A 10,539-nucleotide genomic window follows, 5' to 3' on the forward strand; every position below is an offset into this window, starting at 1 on the left:
AAGACTTATTGAGCATGATCAAGAGACAGGATGTGACTTCAATGAAACCACCTCACCTTAGCTATTATCTAATCTACATTCTTATGGAGACACAACACTTCAAAACTGATCAATGGTCGATTACCCACCGGCTAAGACTCTCCGCCCAAACTAGGATAGGTGAATCGCCAATAGTCGTCACAATCCATTTGGTCTCATCAACAAATGATGTGATGAACCTAGAACACCTCATATTAGAAAATAACCAGTTGAAATGCACATATAAAGGCAATACAGCCAACATCATCTCCCATTTTCTTCCTAAAATTGTCCCTAATATGTTGTGATATATCTAGTCAACGATTGTAAAAATGAGCTATAGAGATTTCACGCCGGTCGATGATCTCTTAGACAACAATGGGGATGGCATGACACACTACTTGGACTACTCTTTTTTGTGGGATCACTCAGCTGGAACTGACCAGAGCTTTGCTCTCATGAAGCATGTCATCTCCATATGCCCCTAGTTTGGGCCCAATGTAGCTACAATCAAAGCAACAACCCACACATATGGACAGAGAAGTTGGCAATGTCTACCTCATGCATCTCTATCACTGTGTTGCTACCATGGATGATCGTCACCATCGCGATAAAATAAACACTTAAGTTAGCTTCTAACTATTGCAGGAGATGCCTCCTAGGAAGCACCAGAGGCAACATTGAAAGGAAGGGGGCACCATCTAGGAAAGAGACACCAAATTGATGATGAAAGAAAGCACACTCTAACGGCTTCTCTAAACTCGGTAAGTTACACAAGTGAACAATTGTCGTGTAGTGATTAAAAACCAGAGTAGCCTCTCGAATAGTCTTATGGATTGGGAGCTAGTTTAGACAAAACCTAATAGCTAGATCTTTGTCTCTTCCTTAGACTTGGACAAGGCTTAGACAAAAACTACTTCTAGGATAAAACTGCCTTCTGACGTATTATGTAGCACTCGAACACTCCTAGTACATACAAAAGATCAAAGTTCTTCCTTAGTTTACTAAAACTCTAGAAACTCCGCTAGTACTAGAAATTGGGTGCCTTATCCTTCGTCCTTCGTCATGATGCCATGATGTTGAGATGCCTTTATTGAGTTACCATAGAGGGGATGCCTTCTCCCTGACCGAATATATTGACCTGCTTCCACATTAACTGACTAGATGAGCTTAGATGCCCCTGTCATCCAAGGGAAACAAAGATACCTCTACTCCAAACACCGTTGAGTTGCCTCCGTCGGGAGTCGTGATGCCTCCATCCCAAGCTTACGGTATATGGAAACTATCCAAGGGGATGGAGAGCCACCACTCTAGCAATAGGAGTGATCCCATTGTGTTTTAACGAGTTAAAATGTCCTTTGCCCTTGTGAGAGGTAATCCAACCCTTCGTTTCTACCAAGACAAAGATGCCTTAATTATACCTAGACAAATTCAAAGCATGAAGATGCCTCAGCTATACCTGTTGTGTATTGATGTAAACTAAGTTACCCATATAAATCGACTAACAGCACTGAGATGTCTCTACTACTCTATGAACTCTTTTTAATATTGAATGAAGGAGTTGAGATGCATATCATAGTAATGACAATTATTCTAATACCACCTCATAAGGCGTAGAGAAGTCTCAACCCGAAAGTGTTGAGATGCATGTAATGGTCGAGAACGGCTTAAGTCAACATTTAGATGTTGACCTGGGAAAATAATATGGAGGTTATGAGAAAATTAGTAGTTAAGGCCCAAGTAGTAATCCCAAAAAGAAGAGAATTGGGAACTTAGTAGAAGATGAGGAATTATATGGTGATTTTTCCAATATGATAAAAAAAATCTAGATTTTTCCTATCATCTAGGAAATTGGCGTGGAGCGTGGGAAAAGGGGAAGAGAAAAATAGCATTTTTATTTTACACACAAAACCTCCTTATTTGTTTCTCGACTCTTTTCATCAATCGAGATTAAGTGCATTCAAGGATAGTTGGCAAGGTATGGATTACTTGTTTTATGTATACATTGAGATATTTGTATTTTGAAAGAATCATAGACATTAGGTTTAATTTAAGCATGATTGTGGTTAATGGAATAAGGAAGAAAAGTTAGAGGTATAGTTACATGTTATTATCATCATTCTTTTGTTCTTATGGTCTAACCTCTTTCAATTTTTAGAAAAAGAAGTTGAGTGATCATCTTTTTCAAAGAGTAAGGAGAAAGCTTGAAGGAAGGTGAGTCTTCACCTAATTAGTTTGCTAAAGGTAATGGACTCTTAATCTTTGGGTTTCATAGGGTTGTAAGTAAGGGTAAGAAAAATTAATGCTCAACATGTTATAATAATCGTTGGACTGATTCATGAGGAGTTTAGAAACAATTAAAGTTGTAATAAAACAAAATCTAGGTTCGAGTATTAACGTATCCTCGAATCTTCTAGAAAATCTAAGTATAAATTATCGAGGTGGTTTCAATATTGTTATTCCCAATATCGATACTAATGGGTGGGTATCGGTACCAAGACTAATGGTATCGATACGCTAATACATCTAGGGAAACCTTGAAATTCCAGAATACTAATTCAGTATCGGTACCACCTTCAGTATCGATACTTGAGTTGTGCAGTACTAATACTCCTCCCTTAGTATTGATACTATCTGACTTTAAAAATGTAAAATTGAAGTAGTTGAATCTATAGTACAAGGATGTTTAATTAATGATGAGGGAATGTCGGAATGACTCGCACGAGAGCCCCGAAGCGTTAGAGTGACTCATACGGGAGCACCTAATCATATTTATTTCCGGTTACTCGCACGGGAGCTCCGAAAGGTTAGAGTGACTTACACGGGAGCACCTAACGACATTTATTCTAGGTGACTCGCATGGAAGCCCTGAAGGGTTATAGTGACTCGCACAGAAGAACATAATCACATTTATTCCGGGTGACTAGCACGGAAGCCTCGAAGGGTTAGAATGACTCACATGAAAGCACCTAATCACATTTATTCCGGGTGACTCATATGGAAGCCTCGAAGAATAGTGTTGAAATCTTTTATGGATATTATGATGTGAACAGTTCCCTTCATACAAGGATTTAAATCTATTCTTGGTTAGATCTCAGAAGAATTGTAATATATGTAAATTTTTATGACATGTTTAGTTTACAATTTATGAATCTCGTAGAATATTTGTTCATTACTGGGCTCTAGTAGGTCATTCTTTAATTGTTTCCATCTCAGGTAAATAGGAGTAGATATCCGCCCCTGGAGCGCCATCGTCGAGGAGTCCCAACCCTACTTCTAGAGTACATTTCTAGATTCTTTTGTTAGGCTAAATGTATCCATGTATATTATTATTAGTGTCGGTCTTTATGTATTAATTTTTGGGATAGATGTTTTGAATTTTGTAAAACATTCCAATCAATAAAGCATCTTTTGAAATTTGAAATCTCCATATATGCATGTATTTGCCATTACATGTTTGCATTCCGCTTCAAAGTGTCAATTTCTTTCAGAGAGTACATGTTTGGTAGTATAAACGTCTGTTGGGAGCTAAGTAATATGGCACCTATACCAACGGGTGGGTTGGGTGTTACAATGCCTCTGTTTGAACTTATACTAGGAAGCAGTTACCCCACACTCTAGCTACCACATCTCTTCCTTTGCTTCTACCACGACAAAGAAGCCTCTGTCCGTCGAACAGAGACACCTTCGAGGTTATCAAGTTACCTTCTTTACCTGCTGAAATTATTGAAACTATTTTCTATTGACACAAGTGGAAAATGTTAAGATGCATCCGTCTTGGAAATAGAAATGGATCCATTACCATATCACAAAGCATAAAGATGCCTTCACGTAGAAGCGGCAAGATACCTTTGCTTAACTTTTATAAAGCATAGATATGCCTTTGCCACAATGTGTTTTGGGGGGGGGGGGCAAAATCTCTTTGTTACTCTTACCACGACAGAGAAGTTATCGTCCATTAAATTGAAAGTATTTTTTAGGGTGACGATTTACCTTCTCTATTAGCCAAAAATGCAGAAACACCTTCTATACTAATATTTTATTTTTATCAATTTGACTCAATCTATTCAAAATCCAATTTTGATCGTTTTATCCTTATTTGAAATGTACTGATTTTTCAGAACTGACTCTAATTTTTTAGAAGTCTTCACCTATAAATGAAGGAGTATAGGACCTATGCATCACACACACATTGAGAATTCTACGATCTTCTCTTCTTGAGTACTCTCGTCTCTTCGTTGTTCTCTTATTGATTTTCTCTCTTATTTTAGTATTGACTTTAGAAGTCATGTGTTAATTTTAAAGGATGTATGTTTTTGAAATTACACTTATCAAAGATAAAATTATGTATAAGATAAAAGTTTTATCACAACAAATTCAATAACACTTATTTGTTATTATTATTATTATTATTAATCACTGTTTGCCGTGTATTTACCTACATATATCACTAATAGTATCTATCTAAGCTCAAGTGACCTTGGGTTGCTGAATTATGAAAAATTTCTTTGATTTTAAATTATTATAATAAAAATGTACTTTTGCTTCAAAATAAGCGAACTAAATGACTTCAGCGGTTAAGAGATTAGTTATTATTTCTTAAGGTTTTAGGTTTGAGTACTGTATATGTAAGGATATAAGTGTTTATTGTCAAATGGTAAGGGTCTTTAAACATATATTACCTTCACCCAAAAGTTTATAAAAGAAATAAATAAATAATATATTTCATTTACTTTAATCTTTGAGTTAATTGCATCATATGTCCACAAACTATAACTCTTGTTTTAAATTGATCCTTAAACTTTTCAGTATTTCAATTTTATCCCCAAACTATGAATCTCATTACAAATTAGTCCTTAAACTTTTGAAAATTTCAATTTTATTCCTAAAATATGACCCTCTTTCTCAATTGGTCCCCAAACTTTTCAAACATTCCAATTTCATCCCAAATTCATCCAAATATGTAAATAGTTTCAACCATAATTTAATCTAAATTTTGTTTTTTTTCCAAACATATAATAATATAACTTGGTATACCGATTTTATTAACAAGGGATGTGATTAGTATATACATATAGTTTAGGATAAAATTAGAATGTTCAAAAAGTTTGGGGACTAATATAGAATGAAGGTCATAGTTTGGGATGAAATTGAAATTTTAAAAAAGTTGAGGACTAATTTAGAATAATAGTCATAATTTAGGGATAAAATTGAAATATTTAAAAGTTTAGAGACCAATTTAAAATAAGAATCATACTTTGAGGACATATGATACAATTAACTCTTAGTCTTTAATTGACTTACATACCGGAGTTAGGTAAGTGTGTTATAGCGGAATTTAATTAATAAATGCAAGAAAATAAAAACCCTCCGTTGCAATCTTTAAGATTTTTAAAACTTTTTGCAATTTCTTATTATTTAAACTTTAACTTTTACATGTTTGTAAATTCCGACTTCTTTGCTTTCATAGCTCCAAGGCCATAAGCAAGATTTAGTTTTTTTAATTAATCATTTATATCTGAACTATAGACTGATTAATTCAAATTAGATATTACAAAGACGAGAACGACCCTTCTAATCCAATAAACTTTATTTTAGACGGATACGATTGCCAGTTCAATTCGCTTCAATGAAGAAGCAATAACTTGATTAAATAGCCATCAAATTAAATTACCATTGTCAGAAAAAGAATTTAAACAAGTAATTTCTTCTAAACTTCAATCCCCTTTTCTTTATATTAAAAAAAAAGAAAAGAAAAGAAGATCGATTTTGTTATTTGTGTGTTAACAAGTTCCAATGGCAGCAAATATAAAATAAGTGGCTTATCATTTATATATTAATGTATGTCTACAGTCATATAAATATATAATATAACAATGATGCTCAATGATCACCGCATTATAATTTATCATAATAATTCATAAGTGTTCGGTATAATGATAAAATATATCGTATTTTATACGAACCAAATGATATCAGTGATAAAGAAAACATCAATTAATAAATAAACCTAATCGCAAGCAACTGATTAGGCTTTCATTTTCTAGAGCTGTTGAGCCTTAGCTTATTGTGAGTACCTAAGAGGACAGAAGAAAGCATCAATTAATAAATATTTAACCTTAATCAACTGGTTATATTAAATAAGGGTCAATATTTTTTTTATTTTATTGGTCATATTAAATGGCTTCAAACAGAAGATTAAGATATTCTTAACAAATTATTATCCTCTTCAAAAAATTATTTAAATGGGGCTCTCCTAATCCTAAAATTTAAATTTAAAATACGTAATGCACAGCAAGTTGTTAGAAAACGTCTAAAAAAGAACATATCTAATCCATATATATATATATATATATATATATATATATATATATATATATCACTTCATAGAATATACTATATATAGCATTTCATGTAAGTAATTCAAGTAATAAGTATATGATATATAGTCCAAAGTGAAGCAAAAAGAGAGGAGAAGAGGGCTTTTAAGAGAAGCAACATATACATAAATATCTTTTAGAGTGGGTACATACATTAATAATATAAATTATATATATATATATATATATATATATATAGATGGACGCCATGAATAATCAATTAAAAAATTGAATTTCTGAAAAAACACATGCCTACGCTAAGAACGAGCTGGCATCTACCACTGTTACAGGGTGGTGGCGGAGACGATAAGAGTTGGATCCCACTCGCCGCTGTCCTTTGCACACTTGCCCCCCATTTCTCCCATTGTTTTCCATTTTTTTCACTCTCACTGTTCATTAACTAACCAAACTTGTGGTGGAGGTAACCATGGTTAAGTCCAAACTCCAATGAGCCATGAGCAACGTTAACATCTAAATCAGCTAACCATACCCACAAATTTCAATCCAATGCTTCTAGGGTTCATTTGCTCAAATGCTATTTTTTTTTATCCTTCCGAATCTCAAGGCTTCACATTGACTAATCAAGATCGACACGGGTCGCACACCTAATTGTGATGAGTGAGTCTTTCACTATGTATTTTTTACATACACAAGACTCGAACTTGAGACTTACTTAAGTGATATTAAACTGCTTATCATTTGAACCAATCATGTTGGTTTATTTATTTATTTTCATTAGATCACACCAACATAAGAAATAACCCCTACTCACCCTTTAAGCGTCGTGAATTCTACCTTCCATCCTTCCTAAAACCAAAATCTATCTTCTATATATCTATAAGTAAGATTATTGCTATAAATCGAGAAATATTTATGTGATATAATTGACAAAATCTATCATCCTTAAGTGTTAATAGCAAGTGAATTAATTGATACGATTTAAATATTTATATGATATAATTGACAAAATTAATAAATCATTAGTCTAAATAAAATCTATCCTATAACTAAGTGACTATTCAACTAGTTTACCCAAAGATTTTTCTCAACCAATTTCATAATATATATTTATTGGAAATAAGAAATGACTGCGTTTTTATAAACTTTATTTTGTCCCCTCTCCTCCTCCTTTCCTTTGCGTGCGCTCCTTCTTCTTTGTTTTTAATTTATGGGCAAACTACATTAGATACCACCAAACTTTAGGAGTTGTATCATATATAAAACAAGACTTTCACTTTTGCCAATTATAGTATTGAACTTTGATTTTCGTTTCAATTATACCACTGAACTGTTAAATCATTAATGACACGATGACGTGGCTGACGGATGTCAACGTAAACACCTCACCTAAAAGACATTTTTTATCCAACTGTTAACTATTTAATGGCCCAGTGGTATAATTAAAATAAACATAAACGTTTAGTGCTATAATTGGAAAAATTGAAAGTTTATTGGTATAAACGCTATAATGCCAAAAGTTTAGTGGTATATGGTGTAGTTTATCCTTAATTTATTCCTTAAAAAAGATAGGAAAACTCTTTCTTCTCATAGCTATACAAATCATTTTCTTTCATCGAGTCTCGTATATTGTTTGCCTTTCCTTTATTTTCCCCCTTCTTTATAGTTTTTCTTCCCTAACTCACTTAAACAAACCCCATCTTAGGCAGTTTTAAATCTAAATTAATCCATAAATTAAATAGTATTAACCCTTGTTTTTTAAATACTAAATTTTTTAATCCTTCGTTTTTCCTTGTTTTGTGTTGTCTTTTTGATGCTGGCATGGCCGGTCTAGATTTAGGAACTGCTTCTCGCTATGTTCATCATCAGCTTCACAGACCCGATTAAGCCCCTAGGGGTTAAGTGTATCCCCATTATTTAAGAAAAAAAATGAAATTTAGTATAATTGTTAAATAAAAATAGAATAAATTTTTTTGTACCCCTATTTATTTATGGATACGCGAACACCAACCTGAGCCCAAAGACCATGAAGCTTCGATCAACCGTGTTGGTGGTGGTAGTGCGCAGTATGGCTCGGCCGATCATCACCAAGACGATGCGTCGACTCACCAAGGCCTGGACTTGGTCAACGCTGCTCCAGGTGATGACCTTGTTGCTCGTAGGCCAAGGGGACGTCCTCCGGGCTAGAAGAACAAGCCTAAGCCACCGGTTATCATAACGAGGGAGAGTGCCAAATGCCAATACGCTCCGAGCTCACATTCTTGAGATTGGGAGCGACTGCGATGTGTTCGACTGTATTGCCAACTACGCTCGGAAGAGGCTAAGAGGTATCTGTATATTGAGTGGCAGTGGTACGGTGACCAACGTAACCATTAGGGAACCATCGGCAGCTGGAGTTGTTGTTACCCTCCAAGGCAGATTTGAGATTCTGTCAGTCCCGGGTTCTTTCCTACCGCCGCCAGCTCCGCCAGGCTCCACCAGTTTGACAATCTTTTTGGCCGGTGGACAAGGTCAGGTTGTAGGAGGGAGTGTGGTTGGTGAGCTGATGGCGGCTGGACCTGTTATTGTTATAGCTTGGTCGTTTACAAATGTGGCCTACGAGAGGCTACTTTTGGAAGAGGATGACCAGCTGCAGATGCAAAGCGGAAGCGGTGGAAGCGGCGGCGGCGGTGGTGGAAATAACATGTTTGCTGATGCAGGAGCTGCCCCAGGTGGGTTGCCTTTCTTTATTTTGCCTCTTAATATGCCCCCTAATGTCCAGTTACCGCTTGAAGGATGGCCTGCAAACTCAGGTGGCAATAGGCCTCCGTTTTGAGAGCTTTTCAATGGTAAACTCAAGCTCTATTTGCAGGCAGTTTCCATAAATGGTGGAAATGGGGTCATAAAGGTCAGCAAATTTCATGGACTAGTTATCATCAGCTTCTTCCTACACTTCCTCTTTTGTTGATGTTAATTTTAGGCTTTTGTTAATCTTTTTTTCTGGGATTTCTGGAATCTATGATTTCTGGAAATAATCCTTTCTTGTTCATGGTTTGATATGATGTATTAAGTGTAAAATTTCTGGAAATAATCCTTTCTTGTTCATGGTTTGATTAAATCAGAATGATTAATCGCTGAATGATTAAGCTTTAAATGATTCAATGGCCTGAATGATTCAAAGACTATGTATGAATTAGCTCTGAATGTGACATGCTATTTGATAATGATTCTGAATCATTCAGAATGTACTTTAATGTTGAATCTTTCAGCAGTGTTTTGTTGAATCATTTAACACAATCTTCATTCAGAGGTGATAATCAAATACGCTGAATGCTGAACGGTTCAGCATTCAGCGTTGAATGGTTTCATTCAGCCGTAAACAAACATCCCCTTACTTGAAACTTAAAAAAGGGTCGGAAAGAAAATCTTGAAGGATTTGGTAACATGGGATTGTGTAATTTCTTTTTGCATTGTTTTCCGGACAGGGTATAATAATTAAGAAACAAAGGGGTTTATCACTGAGGATTCTTCTTGTTTTCTGTCATAACCAACCATGAATTTTTGCATTCATAAGCTTACTCTTTCTTGTTTTTCAGATCCCTTTTCTTTTATTTGTTATTACATCGCATTCTTCTCTTCCTAATCTGTTGAACTAAACCAAAACATAATTAAATCTTAATGATTATCAATTCCTACTAAACTGGTCCTTTAACAGTAATCATTATTTTACATCCTTGATGAGAGATAGATTGTGAGGATATTGGCCATTCTCTCTTTTGATTTGAACGAGAGTTGTAATCGACCGTTGATCAGTGTCTAAATATTCTCTCTTCAAAAGAAGGTAGAACATAAAAGAGTACAGTGAGGTGGTATTGTAAAGGTCTCATCCGTCTCTCGGTCATACTTGAAAGGTTATATAAGGATTCATTAGTGCATGTATCAGTCCCAAGAATATAATGACTACATATAGTCTGGCAAATTTGGTGGATATAATTAAGAAACAATGAATATGATTTTGATATATCATGTGGGCGTTTCAGAAATCATATCAAGGATTCATAATCCTTTTTCATGAACTCTCGATGGAATGGATTCAACTCAGCTTGAAACAATATTGTTTTGTGGCTATCTACTTGGATTCCATTACTGGAATGTGTACTGATTACTATAACAACATATTATTGTTGTGCTTAGTTTTTCTACA

General features: G+C 34.7%; 1 pseudogene; it reads left to right on the top strand.

The window, feature by feature from the left end:
* Positions 1 to 350: 350 nt before the first annotated feature.
* LOC120144914 lies at positions 351 to 9,271 on the top strand (annotated as a pseudogene).
* Positions 9,272 to 10,539: the final 1,268 nt, after the last annotated feature.

This window comes from Hibiscus syriacus, unplaced genomic scaffold (assembly GCF_006381635.1).
Source record: "Hibiscus syriacus cultivar Baekdansim isolate YM2019G1 unplaced genomic scaffold, ASM638163v2 tig00002338_pilon, whole genome shotgun sequence".
Taxonomy (NCBI): domain Eukaryota; kingdom Viridiplantae; phylum Streptophyta; class Magnoliopsida; order Malvales; family Malvaceae; genus Hibiscus; species Hibiscus syriacus.